This window comes from Rhinoraja longicauda, chromosome 15, assembly GCF_053455715.1.
Source record: "Rhinoraja longicauda isolate Sanriku21f chromosome 15, sRhiLon1.1, whole genome shotgun sequence".
NCBI classification, from domain to species: domain Eukaryota; kingdom Metazoa; phylum Chordata; class Chondrichthyes; order Rajiformes; family Arhynchobatidae; genus Rhinoraja; species Rhinoraja longicauda.
The window spans coordinates 46612695-46625206 of record NC_135967.1 but is presented as its reverse complement, the minus strand read 5'-3'; the positions used below and the strand labels follow the sequence as shown (position 1 = coordinate 46625206).

General features: G+C 48.0%; 1 protein-coding gene across 1 annotated transcript in view; it reads right to left on the bottom strand.

Annotated features, from left to right (window-relative positions):
* LOC144600702 (POU domain, class 3, transcription factor 4-B-like) overlaps nucleotides 1-12512 on the bottom strand; it is a 103849-nt gene that overhangs the window by 35025 nt on the left and 56312 nt on the right. The gene's annotated exons all lie outside the window — the stretch shown is intronic.

Genomic DNA, 12512 nt, shown 5'->3' with positions numbered 1-12512 from the left:
ATTATAATAACACAGTTAGCAGCATTTAAGTATTAGGCATTAATGCATGTAAATGAGTTACTAGATATGGTTAACTGATGACATTAATAATTAAAGTTACAATAATATTTCAGATGTGTCACCATAATTCAGCATCAACCAGCTATTCCTAATTTAATTTTTTTAATCCATTGGCTGAGATAGATTTAATACTGATAGGCTTGGTTTGCAATTAGACTCCTTACGCAGCTGACAACTTATCGATTATTATTGTTTAGTTTAATTTTTGTTTCGTTCTAAGAGAAAAGCGCTGAAACAGGCCGTGCCACCGAGTCCGCGCCGACCAGCGATCCCCGCACACTGACACTATCCCACACACACTGGGGGACAATTTACATTTACACCAAGCCAATCAACCTACAAACCTGCACGTCTTTGGGAGTGCGGGAGGAAACTGAAGATCTCGGAGAAAACCCACGCAGGTCACGGGGAGAACGTACAAACTCCGTACAGACGGCGCCCGTAGTCGGGATCGATCCCAATGTCTATTATTAGGTTTGTTATTGTCACGTGTACCTCGGTACAGTGAAAAGATTTGTTTTGCATGCTATCCAAACAGATCAGATAATATTATACATAAATACAACCAAGTCACACTCAGGTACAATAGGTAGGGCAAAGGGGAAGATACAGAGTGCAGAATGTAGTTCTCAGCATTGTAGCGCGTCAGTTCCAGAGACAAAGTCCAATGTCCGCAAAGGGGTAGAGGTGAATCGGACAGTACCCCGGCTGCTGGAAGGGCCGTTCAGAAGCCTGATAACAGAGGGGAAGAAGCTGTTCCTGAGTCTGGTGGTGCGCGCTTTCAAGCTTCTGTACCTTCTGCCTGACAGGAGCGGGGAGAAATGTAAAACAGCACGTATATAGAGCTATTAAAGCTCTAGTTATAAATTTCCAGGCAAGTTAATCTCAGCTGTGCGTGTATGCCCAGCCGGGCTGGTGAATTATGTGGAAAGAAATGCCCAGGGGCCGGGTTAGAAATAGTGATGAGGTTAAGAATATGATTAGGCAATCTAATACAAGTTGAGTCACAATGATCCCAGGCCACCTAGGGATGTAACATTGTGAGATGTTGCAGTGCCTGGAATAGAACAAACATGTTGGCTTGTAATGTGATGGGCTTGTAATCTCCAGCCAGTAATGTGGGCAAAGTAGACAACTGCCAGGGATATGTTTACCAATCCTGAAATTTCTGTCCATCGGGAATTGGGAAGTCAGAAGGTCATAAGTGATAGGAGCAGAATTAGGCCATTCGGCCCATCAACTCTACTCCACCATTCAATCATGGCTGATCTATCTCTCCCTCCTAACCCCATTCTCCTGCCTTCTCCCATAACCCCTGACACCCGTACTGATCAAGAATCTATCGATCTCTGCCTTAAAAATATCTAGTGACTTGGCCTCCACAACCTTCTGTTGCAAAGAATTCCAAAGATTCACCACTAAAGAAATTTCTCTGACTAAAGAAATTTCTCCTCATCTCTTCCTAAAGGAACGTCCTTTAATTCTGAGGCTGTGACCTCTAGTCCTAGACTCTCCCACTAGTGGAAACATCCTCTCCACATCCACTCTATCCAAGCCTTTCACTGTTCAGTAAGTTTCAATGAGGCCCCCCCCTCATTCTTCTAAACTCCAGCGAGTATAGGCCCAGTGCCAACAAACGCTCATCGTACGTTAACCTACTCATACCTGGGATCATTCTTGTAAACCTCCTCTGGACCCTCTCCAGAGCCAGCACATCCTTCCTCAGATACGGGGCACAAAATTGCTCACAATACAGTCAAAATGGGGTCTGACCAGCGCCTTATTGAGCCTCAGCATTACATCCCTGTTTTTGTGTTCCAGTCCGCTCGAAATAAATGCTAGAAAGGCTGGTATTTGGGAGGAGCTCGATCACCAAAAACATTTTACTGAACAAATATTTGTATCTCTGGGCAGATGTCCTTGGGTTATGAGGGACTTCACACTTTGGGCTGAGAACAGGTGGCAGATGACAGAGCCGAAGCACTGGATTTAATCTCAAAATCTCCTCGGCAAGGCCAGCAGCATAATCAAGGACCAGTCTCACTCCGGCCACTCCCTCTTCTCCCCTCTCCCATCGGGCAAAAGGTGCAGAAGTGTGGAAACGCACACCTCCAGATTCAGGGACAGTTTCTTCCCAGCTGTTATCAGGCAACTGAATCATCCTACCACAACCAGAGAGCAGTGCTGAACTACTATCTACCTCATTGTTGACCCTCGGTCTATCCTTGATTTGACTTTGCTGGTTTTACCTTGCACTAAACGTTATTCCCTTATCATGTATCTGTACACACTGTAAATGGCACGAGTTTAATCAAGGATTGTCTTTCCGTTGGCTGGATAGCACGCAACAAGAATTTATCACTGTACCTCGGTACACATGGCAATAAACTAAACTGAAACTGAAGCTGTACTGAAGTGCAGGGTAGGTCCGATTGGATTAGAAAATCTCAGGTCGAGCTAAATAATTTCAAAGAGGGATGGACTGAAAGTAGAACACCCAGCTTATCCTACACACACTAGGGACAATTTACATTTATACCAAGCCAATAACCTACAGGCCTGTACGTCTTTGGAGTGTGGGAGGAAACCAGAGCACCCGGAGAAAACCCACACGGCCACAGGGAGAACGTACAAACTCCATACAAACTGCACCCGTAGTCAGGATCGAACCCAGGTCTCTGGCGCTGCAAGGCAGCAACTCTACCGCCGCGCCACCATGCCACCTTTAAATGATTAATTATATATTTTAATTAATTTAATTATAATAATTAATAAGTATTTATTGAACTGTATTGAACAAATAAATAAAGTGTCACTGAGTTTTGTTTAAAACTCAATGGTACTTTTATTTGTCACATGTACCGAGGTTCGGTGACATCAGGGCCATGGAGCCACACAGGCCCACAGAACCAGCCCTTGCCAAGCAACATGCCCCATCGAAACCTATCCCATTTATCCCCATCTGGTTCATATCCCACTGAACCTTTCTTATCCGTGTCCTTGTCCAAATGCCTTTGGCCCATCAAAATTGGGATTGAGGATTTTCTGCTCAAAAGTCTCAGAGTGATGACAGAAACGTTTTAAACAAAGAAAACATAGAAGATAGGTGCAGCAGGAGGCCATTCGGCCCTTCGAGCCAGCACCGCCGTTCATTGTGATCATGGCTGATCATCTACAATCAGTAACCCGTGTCTGCCTTCTCCCCATATCCCTTGATTCCGCTAGCCCCCAGAGCTCTATCTAACTCTCTTTTTAAATTCATCCAGTGAATTGGCCTCCACTGCCCCAGAATTCCACAGATTCATGACACTCTGGGATTTGCAACTAGTGCGTTTAGACAGAGGGGGGTGGAAATTGATGGGCTTTAAAGAATGTGCCAATGAGTCTGGGAAGAGTGCAGAGAAGATGTACGAGGATGTTTCTAGGATTCGAGGGAGAGGTTGAGCAGGCTGGGACTTTATTCCTCAGAGCGCTGGAGGATGAGGGGTGATCTTATAGAGGTGTACAAAATCATGAGAGGAAGAGATCGAGTAGATGCACAGAGTATTTTGCCCAGAGTAGGGGAATCGAGGACCAGAGGACATAGATTTGAGGGGGGGGGGAGATTAAATAGGAATCTGAGGGGTAACGTTTTCACACAAAGGGTGGTGGGTGCATGGAACCAGCTGCCAGAGGAGGTAGTTGAGGCTGGGACTACCATAACATTTAAGAGACATTTGGACAGGTACATGTGTAGGACAGGTGTAGAAGGATATTGGCCAAGTGTGGCAGGTGGGTCTAGTGTAGATGGGGCATATTGGTCAGCATGGGCAAGTTGGGCCGAAGGGCCTGGTTTCCACACTCTACGACTCAATGATTTTAATGAACTGATTCTCATTGGAACACAAAGTACTGGAGTAACTCAGCAGGTCAGGCAGCATCTCTGGAGGACATGGATAGGTGACGTTTCAGATCAGGATACTTCTTCCTACTGATGCCTATTATTTCCTAACAGAGAGGACTTCAGTAGTCTGGAAGGTTCGATGCCTCTGGAAATGTGTGGATTGATAACTATCACCATTAACGACTGGTACATTATGTAACCCACCAAATTATTTCCAGCCTCTCCTCCCATCATCTTTTGATTATAAGGATCCAGTGCCCATAAATGTAATTTATGTAATTAATATATAATCTCATCATTAATTAGTTGCTGACATATATTATTATCCCATTTAATAATGGATTGCCAAGAAGAGTTGTAATTCCAGCCGTGACTCGGTTCAACGTGAGTTGTGACAACTTCTATGGTCTTTTTTTCTTGCAATTATTTTGAAATTTAGACCCCAGAGAAAGGAAGGAGATTTAACTATACAAAACCGACGCTGCCTATTGGCTTGCCTGCACAGAAGATGTCCCTTCTGAATTGGGAATCGTGTAGACCGCGGCAGTATTTTAGATTTTAATGAGGTGACTGTAATTAGTACAGTACCAGCTCCAAGGGCAGAAAATAGAGCTACGCACATTCAAAAATGATCACCGAATTACACACGCACAATGCAGTTATGTTCAGTTTAGTTTAGGTTAGGCATACAGCGCGGAAACAGGCCATTCGGCCCACCGGGTCCGTGCCGACCAACGATCCCCACACACTAACACTACCCTGCGTACATTAGGGACGTTTTTACATTTATACCAAGCCAATGAAAGGCTGGAGCAATTAGGCTTGTATACACTGGAATTTAGAAGGATGAGGGGGGATCTTATTGAAACGTATAAGATAATTAGGGGATTGGACACATTAGAGGCAGGAAACATGTTCCCAATGTTGGGGGAGTCCAGAACAAGGGGCCACAGTTTAAGAATAAGGGGTAGGACATTTAGAACGGAGATGAGGAAGAACTTTTTCAGTCAGAGAGTGGTGAAGGTGTGGAATTCTCTGCCTCAGAAGGCAGTGGAGGCCAATTCTCTGAATGCATTCAAGAGAATTCAAGATAGAGCTCTTAAGGATAGCGGAGTCAGGGGGTATGGGGAGAAGGCAGGAACGGGGTACTGATTGAGAGTGATCAGCCATGATCGCATTGAATGGCGGTGCTGGCTCGAAGGGCTGAATGGCCTACTCCTGCACCTATTGTCTATTGTCTATTGTCTAATTAACCTACAAACCCTGTACGTCTTTGGAGTGTGGGAGGAAACCGAAGATCTTGGAGGAAACCCACACAGGTCACGGGGAGAACGTGCAAACTCCGTACAGACAGCGCTCGAAGTCAGGATGGAAGCCGGGTCTCTGGCGCTGTGAGGCAGCAACTCTACCGCTACGCCACTGTGCCGCCCAAATTCTCATTTGTGCCCAAATTCTCATTTGTGCCCAAATTCTCACCGTGCTGTTCAGGAAATTTGTACAAAAAGCCCGGAGTCCCGAGTGCAACCCCGACAGTTCATAGTTTATACTTAGTTTGGTGTTGTGTGGGGTTCACGACCCTGATGTCTGTTGGGAAGAAGCAGTTCGTGAACTGGGACGTTACAGTTTTCAAGCCCTTGTACCTTCTTCCCAATCGCATGAGAGGAAGGTAACCACACAGATTCTTTTACCCAGAGTAGGGGAAGCAAGGACCAGAGGTTTAGATTTAGATTTTTTAGATTTAGAGATACAGCGCGGAAACAGGCCCTTCGGCCCACCGAGTCCGCGCCGCCCAGCGATCTCCGCACATTAACACTATCCTACACACACTGGGGACAATTTTACATTTACCCAGTCAATTAACCTACATACCTGTACGTCTTTGGAGTGTGGGAGGAAACCGAAGATCTCGGAGAAAACCCACACAGGTCACGGGGAGAACGTACAAACTCCGTACAGACGGCGCCCGTAGTCAAGATCGAACCTGAGTCTCCGGCGCTGCTTTCGCTGTAAGGCAGCAACTCTACCGCTGCGCCACCGTGTCACCACAGGTTTAAGGTGAGAGGGGAAAGGGGCAACTTTTTTACACAAATGTTGGTGGGTGGGTGGAACGTGGTTGTGGAAGGCACTTTCGTAACTTAAAAAAAATATTTGGGCAGACACATGGGTAAGACAGGTTCAGAGGGATATGGGCCAAGATTGGGCAGATGGGACTAGTGTAGATGGGACATGTTGGTCCATGGAGGAAATTGAGAACCTCGTGTCCTGGTGTCGAGTCAACAACCTTTCTCTCTACATCAGCAAGACGAAGGAGATAGTGATCGACTCCAGGAGGCGCAGCGTTGACGGCGCCGAAGTAGAGATGGTGGAAAACTTCAAATTCTGAGGAGTCAGTATCACCAACAACTTCTCCTGGACCACCCGCATTGAAGCAACGACCAAGAAAGCTCACCAACGCCTCTACTTCCTTAGAAGGCTTAGGAAGTTTGACACGTCCCCTACAACTCTCACCTACTTCTACAGATGCACTGTAGAATGCACTTTATCAGGATGCATCACAGCACGGTTTGGGAGCAGCTCCAACCAAGACTGCAGCGAATTGTGGACGCAGCCCAGACCATCACACAAACCAACCTCCCTTCCATTGACTCCATCTACACCTCACGCTGCCTCGGCAAGGCCAGCAGCCCAGACCATCACACAAACCAACCTCCCTTCCATTGACTCCATCTACACCTCACGCTGCCTCGGCAAGGCCAGCAGCCCAGACCATCACACAAACCAACCTCCCTTCCATTGACTCCATCCACACCTCACGCTGCCTCGGCAAGGCCAGCGGCAGAATCAAGGACCAGTTGCATAGAAACATAGAAATATAGAAAATAGGTGCAGGAGTAGGCCATTCGGCCCTTCGAGCCTGCACCGCCATTCAATATGATCATGGCTGATCATCCAGCTCAACCTGGGTCCTGGCATTCCAATCCTGGCTATCAGATCTGCCCTCTGATTGAACTATTGAGGAAAGAATTCAGATCGGAGAGATATGACCACTGATGTCACTTTTGTTCAAGATGGCCGCGCCGTTGTGTTTGGCTGCCCGCCACTGTATGTTTCTTCTTTCTTTTTCCTAATCAGATGTGCAGCACTTTGGTCAACGTGGGTTGTTTTTAAATGTGCTATACAAATAAAATTGACTTGACTTGACTTGAGTAACCTGTATCTGCCTTCTCTCCATACCCCCTGATCCCTTTAGCCACAAGGGCCACATCTAACTCCCTCTTAAATATAGCCAATGAACTGGCCTCAACTACATTCTGTGGCAGAGAATTCCACAGATTCACCACTCTCTGACCCCGGCCACTCCCTCTTCTCCCCTCTCCCATCGGGCAAAAGGTGCAGAAGTGTGGAAACGCACGCCTCCGGGTTATTTTTCAGCTTTTCAGTGTACACGTGACGATAAACAAGACTCAGACTCAGGTCTAAGTCTAAGTGTGGCAAATTGGGCAGACACCATCCTGTGACATTTCACCCATGGAAGGATCTCGAGGGAGTGCATGTTCTTCAAACCAGCCGGAGTGCCTCCTTGAATCTGATTCTGCCTGGATGGGCGGCTTGTCAGAAACTGAAATATTGTTCTGATTTCCTATCCAGACCAAGCCTTTTGTTCTTCAGGGCAGAAGCTGCTCGCAATGTGTTTTCAATCTAGAAGTATAAAGGGAATGGCAATTAGATGTAAACGCTTGCTATTAAGCTGTTGTGTTAGTTACGGCTCAGCTGGTTGCGTTATATCTTTTCAATCGGGAAAACTAGGGCTTCCTGCCACTTGCAATAGTTGTCCACCAGGCCTCTCGCAACCTGCCTGTGGAATCCAGCATCCCCCCTCTCCCTCCCCCTCTCCCTCCCCCTCTCCCTCCCCTCCCCCTCCCCCTCTCCCTCTCCCTCCCCTTCCCCTTCCCCCTCCCCCTCCCCCTCCCCCTCTCCCTCTCTCCCTCCCCCTCCCTCCCTCTCTCTCTCTCTCTCTCTCTCTCTCTCTCTCTCTCTCTCTCTCTCTCTCTCTCTCTCTCTCTCTCTCTCTCTCTCTCTCTCTCTCTCTCTCTCTCTCCCTCTCTCTCCCTCTCTCTCCTCCTCTCTCCTCCTCTCTCCTCCTCTCTCTCTCTTCCCCCTCCCCCCCCTCCCTTTCTCTTCCATTGCCATGTGGGAGGGAACTGGAGCATCTGGAGGAAACCTCCAGTAAGAACGTGCAAACTCCACACAGGCAGCACCAGAGGTCAGGATTAGATGCAGCTTGGTAGAATTCCAAGGCAGTGAGTGGCTCTACGAGCTGCTTTGGGACCTTCGTACTTTTCATAATAAATAAATGAAGCAGCAAATGGTTTAGTTTAGTCTAGTTTGGTTTGGTTTAGTTTAGAGATTAGAGATTAGTTAGTGATCAGCCCACCGAGTCCGTGCCGACCAGCGATCCCCACACATTAACACTAATCTACCTACACTAGGGGCACTTTACAATGATACCAAGACAATTAACCTACTAACCTGCATGTCTTTGGAGTGTGGGAGGAAACCGGAACTTCTGGTGAAAACCCACGCAGGTCACAGGAAGAACGTACAAACTCCGTACAGACAGCACCCGTAGTCAGGATTAAACCCGGGTCTCTGGCGCTGTGTGGCAGCAACTCCACCGCTGCTCCACCGTGGCGCCCACGCTGGTTGATGCTCGGAATCCAGATGATTAGCAAGTATCTGGTGTACAGATAGATGTATCTCTAGATACAGGGAGCTGCAGATGCTGGTTTATAAAAGGCCACACAGAGTGCTGGAGTAACTCAGTGGGTCAGGCAGCATCTCTGCAGAACATGGACAGGCGACGTTTAATGTCGGGACCCTTCACCAGGGTGTTATCTATGATCTATGTCTTGTACACAGAGGGTGGCACGGTGGCGCAGCGGTAGAGTTGCTGCCTCACTCCGCCAGAGACCCGGGTTCGATCCTGACTACGGGCGCTGTCTGTACGGAGTTTGTACGTTCTCCCCGTGACCTGCGTGGGTTTTCTCCGGGTGCTCTGGTTTCCTCCCATGCTCCAAAGACGTGCAGGTCTGTTGGTTAATTGGCTTTGGTCAAATTGTAAAGTGCCCTTAAGATGGTGTTAGTGTGCGGGGATCGCTGGTCGGTGTGGACTCGGTGGGTCAAAGGGCCTGTTTCCGCGCTGTATCTCTAAATTAAATTAAATACATATATATCTGTGTAGGAAGGAACTGCAGATGCTTGTGTACACCAAAGATAGACACAAATGCTGGAGTAACTCAGCAGGTCAGGCAGCAACTCTGCAGAGAAGGGATGGGTGACGTTTCGGGTCGAGACCCTTCTTCAGACCATATATAAACAGGAAGGCCTACATTGCTGGTGCTGGAGCATTAATCTCCATTCGCTCTTCATAAAGAAGGCATGGCAGATCCATTCCATCTTGCTGGGCTGGGTTGGAAAGCTGTCATAGTTGCTTGTGGGAACCGGGGAGTTGTCTTTCATTTGGATTCATTGAGGTCAGTTTGTTTCTGGGGTTCATTGAGGTCAGTTTGTTCAATGGGGTTGGACAGGCTGGATGCGGGAAGATTGTTCCCGATGTTTTCCCTAGTGTGTGTAGGATAGTGTTAGTGTGCGGGGATCACTGGTCGGCGTGGACCCGGTGGGCCGAAAGGGCCTGTTTTCGCGCTGTATCCCGAAACTAAACTAAACTAAACTAAACTATGCCCTCTAGTCTTTGACATTTCCACCGTGGGATGAAGGCTCTGACTGTCTACTCTATCTATGTCTCTCTTCATTTTATACACTGAGGACCCCATGGCTTGGTGGAGCGCGGTACTGGGAGGGAGCCACTGGAGACGTGGGCCGTGAGGAGGGTATTACCTCCAGTGGCTTCAGGGTCGGCTGCAAGAGGCGCCCCAGGGACACAGAGATGAAGAGGTTCTATAAAAATGTAAAACAATTGTCCCCAGTGTGTGTAGGATAGTGCCAATGTGTGGGGATCGCCGGTCGTCGCGGTGGGACGAAGGACCTGTTTCCATGCTGTATCTATAAACTAAACTGGATCTTATAGAAACTTGCGAAATTCTTAAGGGGTTGGACAGGCTAGATCAGGAAGATTGTTCCCGATGTTGGGGAAGTCCAGAACAAGGGGTCACAGTTTAAGGATCAGGGGGAAGTCCTTTAGGACCGAGATGAGAACGTTTTTTTTCACACAGAGAGTGGTGAATCTGTGGAATTCTCTGCCACAGAAGGTAGTTGAGGCCAGTTCATTGGCTATATTTAAGAGGGAGTTAGATGTGGCCCTTTTTGCTAAAGGGATCAAGGGGTATGGAGAGAAGGCAGGTACAGGATACTGAGCTGGATGATCAGCCATGATCATATTGAATGGCGGTGCAGGCTCGAAGGGCCGAATGGCTTACTCCTGCACCTATTTTCTATGTTTCTATGTTTCTATGTTAATTCCCGGGATGGCGGGACTGACATTTGATGAAAGAATGGGTCGACTGGGCTTGTATTCACTTGAATTTAGAAGGATGAGAGGGGATCTTATAGAAACATATAAAATTCTTAAAGGATTGGACAGGTTAAATGCAGGATAAAATGTTCCCGATGTTGGGGGAGTCCAGAACCAGGAGTCACAGTTTAGGAATAAGGGGTCGGCCATTTAGGACTGAAATGAGGAAAAACTTCTTCACCCAGAGTGTTGTGGTTCTGTGGAATTCTCTGCCACAGAAGGCAGTGGAGACCAATTCACTGGATGTTTTGAAGTGAGAGTTAGATTTAGCACTTAAGAGGGAGTTAGATGTGGCCCTTGTGGCTAAAGGGATCAGGGGGTATGGAGAGAAGGCAGGTACGGGATACTGAGTTGGATGATCAGCCATGATCATATTGAATGGCGGTGCAGGCTCAAAGGGCCGAATGGCCTACTCCTGCACCTACTTTCTATGTTTCTATGTTTGTTTCAGTGGCGCAGTGGCAGAGTTGCCACATCACGGCGCCAGAGACCCGGGTTCCACGTGGGTTTTCTCCGGGATCTTCGGTTTACTCCCGCACTCCAAAGATGTACAGGTTCGTTGGTCAATCGGCTTGGTATAGATATAAATTATCCCGAGTGTGTGTAGGACAGTCTTAAGGGCCTGTCCCACTTTGGCGAATTTTTTTAGGCAACTGTCGAAGTCGTAGCAGATCGGCGAGATAAAATGACCGTACGACGATGTCCACGACAATGCCCACGACAATGCCCACGACAATGACCACAACAATGACCACGACAATGACCACGACAATGACCACGACAATGTCCACGACAATGTCCACAACAATGACCACGACGATGTCCACGACAATGACCACGACAATGACCACGACAATGTCCACGACAATGTCCACAACAATGACCACGACGATGTCCACGACAATGTCCACGACAATGACCACGACAATGACCACGACAATGTCCACAACAATGACCATGACGATGTCCACAACAATGCCCACGACAAGCTAAGACAACCTACCACGTAGGCGACGGCAAGCTGATGACAACCGGCGACTCAAGGCCCTGTCCCACGTAGGCGATTGTAAGGCGACAGATGGCGACTAGGCTGTCCCCACAGTTCGCCGGGGTGTCGCTGGCATGATCGTGGGGAGTCTTCAAACAATCGTAGTGGATCTCGGCGCGTCGCGAAGATTTCAACCGGTTTGAAATTTCTCGGCGCCAGCTGGCTTGTCACCCGGTGCCGTAGCTTATTGCGGGCGTTGTCGCACGTGGTCCCCAGGTGTGCAAGGTTGTCACCTGTACGTTATCATGACATGCCATTCACAGGTTCTATTAGCATTCATTGTGACCATTAAAATCAAACGCTGACACCCCGCACAGCGCTACGAGAACTCTTTATTTGTTTAGATCAATGAGGCAAGCACATACACAGGCATTTCACGACGTTTATTAAAGGCCAAAGCTCACACATAGACAGACACTACTAAAAGGATACACTGTGTTTGACTGCTGTGTTGTTTGTAGGGGGTATGCACACCTGGCCACGAGGACAGTAAGGTCCGGCCGCTCCTGTACACACGTCAATGCCGCCTCCGAGCATGACCTCTGTGGTCTAAACCCGCCCACTGAAAAACAGCTGCCACAGCCAGGTGTGGATTGTGGGCGGAGTCCGTGATGCACACCTGGCTGTGCACCTGCTGTGGTTTCGACCACAGATGTCATGATCGGAGGCACCATTGACGTGTGAGAAGAGCTGTCCTCACGCGCCGAGATCCACTACGATTCTTCGACGACTCCCCACGATCATGCCAGCGACACCCCGGCGATCTGTGGGGACAGCCTAGTCACCATCTGTCACCTTAACAACGCCTAAGTGGGACAGGGCCTTGAGTCTGAAGAAGGGTCTCGACCCGAAACGTCACCCATTCCTTTTCTCCCGAGATGCTGCCTGACCTGCTGAGTTACCCCAGCATTTTGTGAATAAATGCATATATATATGTATATGCATATGTATATGTATATGTATATGTATATGTATATGTATATGTATAT